Consider the following 6,000-nt stretch of genomic DNA (forward strand, 5'->3'; position numbering starts at 1 on the left):
ACTCAGGGCCCCACCCAACCTTGAGCTGCTCAGAGGGTCTTGGGTTCTCTGTAGCTGTAGGGGGTTTGTCTGGGAATCCCAGCCTGTCATCTGGCTGCCCTCCCCCAACATAGGCTCACGGGGAGGACATCAGGGCCAGTGGTGCTGATGGCAAAGCAGGAGGTGTACACAGGGGCCATCAGTTAAGGAACTGCTGGACACATCACAAATTAATGAAGATGAGTACGATGGTTGCAATACATTACACTCACAGTGCATGTTCCTGACCAGTAAATCCTTCTCTGCGGGAGAGCCAGGACTGAGGTTCCTTCCAGCTTGTGCTCTGCTCTCTTTGGTACATGGCTTAAAGCTCACTGGGGAAGGGATGGGGCATGGAAGACCACCTATGGGAGGTGAACAGCATGTCCACCCATGTCTCATTGGTCAGAACTCAGTCATGTGCCACATCTACCTGCACAGGTGGCTGGGAAATGTAGCCTAGCCATGTGCTCAGGAGGAAAAGCAAACTTGGTGAACATCCGGCCAGTCTGCTACTCTTGCTCCATTGATGTACTAGCTCCTGTCTGTGTCACTTCTGGCCACTACAAGCTCTTCTTCTTAAGCAGCCAGAGGACCTGGCTGGCTTTCCTTCCAGGTGAAGCCCAAACTTCTTCTCAGAGCTGCAAGGGCTGCCAGGTGGCCCTTGCTGGAGTGACCAAATGTCCCAGTTTGCCAGGGATTGAAGAGTTTCCTGGGATGCATTTTTTTTTACCTGTTTTATTTTTTTTAAAGCCCTTTATTGCAATATAATTGCTTTACACTCTTGTGCCAGTTTTTCAGGTACACCAAACTGAATCAGCTGTATTTATACATATATCCCCATATTCCCTCCCTCCCATGACTCTCTCCCACCCTTCCTATCCTGGCCCTCTAAGGCATCATCCATCATCGAGTTGATCTCCCTGTGTTATGCAGCAACTTCCCACTAGCTAGCTATTTTACATTTGGTAGTGTATATATGTCAATGCTACTCTCTCACTTCGTCCCAGCTTCCCCTTCACTCCCCCAACCCTGTGTCCTCAAGTCTGTTCTCTATGTCTGCATCTTTATTCTTGCCCTGTCACTGGGTTCATCAGTACCATCATTTTTTTAGATTCCATATATATGAGTTAGCATACAGTATTTGTTTTTTTCTTTCTGGCTTACTTCGCTCTGTATGACAGACTCTAGGTCTATCTACCTCATTACAAATAACTCAATTTCATTTCTTTTTATGGCTGAGTAATATTCTGGGATGCAATTTTATTTCATGTATGGTTTCATGTAACCACCACCACATCAAGATACCTAACTGGACCATCACAAGACTCCCTCCCTCATGCTATCCTTAAGGCCCCCGCCCACACCCTTCCCTTCACCCTAACCCCTAACAAGCACTGATCCATTCTCCATTTCTATAATTATGTTGTTACACTTATGTTATATAATGGAATCATGCAGCCTGTGTCCTTCTGAGACTGGCTTTCTTCACTTAGCATAATTTCCTTGAGATTTGTCCAAGTTATTTCATGTATTAATAGTTTCTTTTTACTACTGAGTAGTATTCCATGGTATGGATGTATTATAGTTTGTTTAGCCATTCACCTGCCAAAAGACATTTGATAATTTCAAGTTTTTGGTTATTAAATCTAGAGCTACTATGGACATTGGTATATAAGTTGCTGTGTGTCTTCTTTGGCAAAAATGTCTGTGCATGCCTTTCTGCATATTTTTAATTAGATTCTTTTATTGTTGCATTTTAAGACTTCTTTATTCTGTATGTTATTTGCTAATATTTCTTCCTGGTCTGTAATTTGTCCTTTCATTCTTTTATCAGCGTCTTTCATCAAGCAAAGGCTTCACTTTTGATGAGGTCCACTTTATCAATTTTTCCTTTCATGGATCAGCTTTTGGTATTAAATCTAAGAACACTTGCCTTACACTTGTCCCAAGTCTCAAATATTTCCTCCTTTTTTTCTAGAAGTTATGCTGTTTTACATTTAAGTCCATGCTCTATTTCAAATTAACTTTTGATAAGGGGTAAGGTGTAAGTCAAGTTTCATGTTTTGCCTATGGATGTCCAATTACTCCAGTATAATTCGTTGAAAAGGCTGGATTTCCTCTATTGAATTGCTTTTGTTCTTCTGTCAAAAATTAACTGGGTATATTTGTGTGGATCTATTTCTAGGTTATCTATTTTATTCCATGAACTATGTGTTGTTGTGTCTGCCAGGACCACATTGTCTTGATTATGGTCGCTTCCTAAGAAATCTTGAAATTGGGTAGATTAGTCCTACCCATTTTATTCTTTTTCAAAATCGTTTTAGCTATTCTAGTTCCTTTGCCTTCCAATATTAAATTTTATAGTAATTTTGTCTGTGTCTTCAAAAAATCTTGTTGGCAATTTGATCAGAATTGCATTAAACATGTATATCTATTTGGGGAGAATTGACATCTTGACTATGTTGAGTCTTCCAATCCATGAATATGATATGTCTCTCCATTTATTAAGATCTTCTTTGATTTTTTAAAAAGTCAATGTTTGGTCATTTTCAACATATGTATATGCTTTATTAGATTTACACCTAAGTATTTCTTTTGTTTTTAAAGCTTTTTATTCGAATACAATTGCTTCACACTGGTGTGTCAGGTTTTGCTGTACAACAAAGTGAATCAGCTGTATTTATACATATATCCCCATATTCCCTCCCTCCCACGACTCCCTCCCACCCTCCCTATCCCAGCCCTCTAAGGCATCACCCATCATTGAGTTGATCTCCCTGTGTTATGCAGCAACTTCCCACTAGCTATCTAGTGTACATTCACATTTGGTAGTGTATATACGTCAACGCTACTCTCTCACTTTGTCCCAGCTTCCCATCCCCGCCCCGCCCTGCTCAAGTCAGTTCTCTACATCTGCATCTTTATTCTTACCCTGTCACTGGGTTCATCAGTACCATTATTTTAGATTCCATGTATATGACTTAGCATATGATATTTGTTTTTCTCTTTCTGGCTTACTTTGCTCATATGACAGACTCTGGGTCCATCCCCTCACTACAGATACCTCAGTTTCATTCCTTCTTACGGCTGAGTAATATTCCATTGTATATATGTGCCACATCTTCTTTATCCATTCATCTGTTGATGGGCATTTAGGTTGTTTCCATGTTCTGGGTATTGTAAATAGTGCTGCAATGAACATTATGGTACATGTTTCTTTTTGGATTATGGTTTATTCAGGATATATGCCCAGGAGTGGGATTGCTGGATCATATGGTAGTTCTATTTTTAGTTTCTTAAGGGACCTCCATACTGTTTTCCATAGTGGCTGTACCAATTTACATTCCCACCAACAGTGCAGGAGGGTCCCCTTTTCTCCGTACCCTCTCCAGCATTTATTGTTTCTAGATGTTTTGATGATGGCCATTCTGACCGGTGTGTGGTGATATACCTCATTGTGGCTTTGATGTGCATTTCTCTAATGATTAGTGATGTTGAGCATCTTTTCATGAGTTTGCTGGCCATCTGCATGTCATCTTTGGAGAAATGTGTATTTAGGTCTTCTGCCCATTGTGGATTGGGTTATTTGCTTTTTTGGTATTAAGCTGCATGAGCTGCTTGTATATTTTGGAGATTAATCCTTTGTCCGTTGCTTCGTTGGCAAATATTTTCTCCCATTCTGAGGGTTGCCTTCTTGTCTTGTTTATAGTTTCTTTCGCTATGCAAAAGCTTTTAAGTTTCATTAGCTCCCATTTGTTTATTTTTGATTTTCTTTTTTAAAAAAGCAATTGTAAATGGTACTGTATTTTTAGTTTTGCTGCCCATGTGTTCATTCTTAGTGTATAGAAATGCAACTGATTTTTAAAACATTGAAGTATAGTTGACTTACAATGTTGTGTTAGTGTCTGATGTACAGCAAAGTGATTCAGTTATACATCTACAATATATATTCTTTTTCATATTCCTTTTATTGTAGGTTATTACAAGATATTGAATATAGTTCCCTGTGCTATGCAGTAGGACCTTGTTGTTTATCTGCCCTTCTTTGGTAGCCATAAGTTTTGTTTTCTGTCTGTGAGTCTGCTTCTGTTTTGTAAATAAGTTCATTTATATCATATTTTAGATTTCACATGTAAGTGATATCATATAATATTTCTCTTTCTCTGTCTGACTTACTTCACTTAGTATAATAATTTCTAGATTCATCCATGTTGCTGCAAATGACCTTATTTCATTCTTTTTTTTATGGCTAAGTCAGATATATATATCTGATATATATCTATATAGATATATATATCTCACATACTCTATCCATTCATCTGTTGATGGACATTTAGGTTGTTTCCATGTCTTGGCTATTGTAAATAGTGCTGCTATGAACATTGGGATGCATGTATCTTTTCGAATTAGAGTTTTCTCTGGACAGGTGCCCAGGAGTGGGATTGTTGGGTCATATGGTAACTCAATTTTTAGTTTTTTAAGGAACCTCCACACTATTTTCCACAGTACCTCACCAACTTACATTCCTACCAACAGTGTAGGAGGGTTCTCTTTTCTCCACACTCTCTCCAGCATTTATTGTTTGTAGACTTTTTAATGGTGGCCATTCTGATTGGTGTGAGGTGATATTTCATTGTAGTTTTGATTTGTATTTCTCTGATAATTAGTGATGTTGAGCATCTTTTCCTGTGCCTATTGGCCATATGTATGTCTTCTTTGGAGAAATGTCTGTCTAGGTCTTCTGCCCATTTTTGATTGTGTTAATACAACTGATTTTTATGTGTTGCTCTTTTATCCTGCCACCTTGCTGAACTCACTTATTAATTATAGGAGTACTTTTTAAAAGACTTTTAGGGTTTTTCAACATAGACAATCATGTCACCTGCAAATAAAATAAAAGTTTTATTTCTTTGTTTCTGATTTATGTTCCTTTTATTTCCTTTTCCTGCCTTGTTGCATCGGCTAGAACTTCCAGCATTGACTGAACAAGAGTGATCCTTGCCTTGTTTCCAGTCTTAGTGGGAAAGCATTCAGTCTTTCACCATTAAGTATGATGTTAGCTGTAGATTTTTTGTAGATGCTCTTTATCAAGTTGAGGAAGTTCCTTTCTATTATTGCTATTGCTATTGCTACTTTTCTGAGAGTTTTTATCATGAATGGGCATTGAATTTCATCAAATGCTCTCTTTGCATCTATTTATAAAATCATGTGATTTTTCTTTAGCCTTTTGATGTGGTGCCTTGATTGATTTTTGAATGTTGAATAAGCCTTTCCACCCTGAAATAAACCCCACTTGGGCATGGTTTATGATTCTTTCTATACATTACTGAATTCTACTTGACAATATTTTATTAAGGATTACTGCATCTATATACATGAAGGATATTGATCTATATATATTTTTGTGTACTGTCTTTGTCTAGTTTGGGTATTAGGATAATGCTAGCCCCAGTAACACCAGAACAAAGCAGACCGAAGAGAATTGCAAGGACTCTGGAAACCAAATGGTCATTGCAACTACAGCCCCCAAAGTAGGTGATAACCTATATGCTATAACTAAACAGTGAGACTGCATGCTAAAATAATGAAAGATTTAAATAGGATCTGGAGTTTTCTAATATAATAGGCCAAATGTCCAGGATATACAGAAAGTTACCTGTCATACCAAGAACAAGAAAACCATAGTTTGATTGAGAAAAGACAACCAACCAATGCTAATACTATGATGATTCAGACGCTGGAATTATCTGACAAGGATTTTAAAGTAGCCATCAAAAAAAAAAATCCTTTGAGAAGAAATAATACATTCTCTTGAAACAAATGGAAGCAGAAAATCTCAACAAGGAAATAGAAGTTACAAAAAAGAACCAAAAAGAAATTATAAAACTGAAAAATACAATAATTGAAACGAAAACTTTGCTAATAGACTCAGTAGCAGAGTGGAGATTCCAATGATGAACAAATACCCCAACTCCCTCC

Source organism: Hippopotamus amphibius, chromosome 12 (genome assembly GCF_030028045.1).
Source record: "Hippopotamus amphibius kiboko isolate mHipAmp2 chromosome 12, mHipAmp2.hap2, whole genome shotgun sequence".
NCBI lineage: Eukaryota > Metazoa > Chordata > Mammalia > Artiodactyla > Hippopotamidae > Hippopotamus > Hippopotamus amphibius.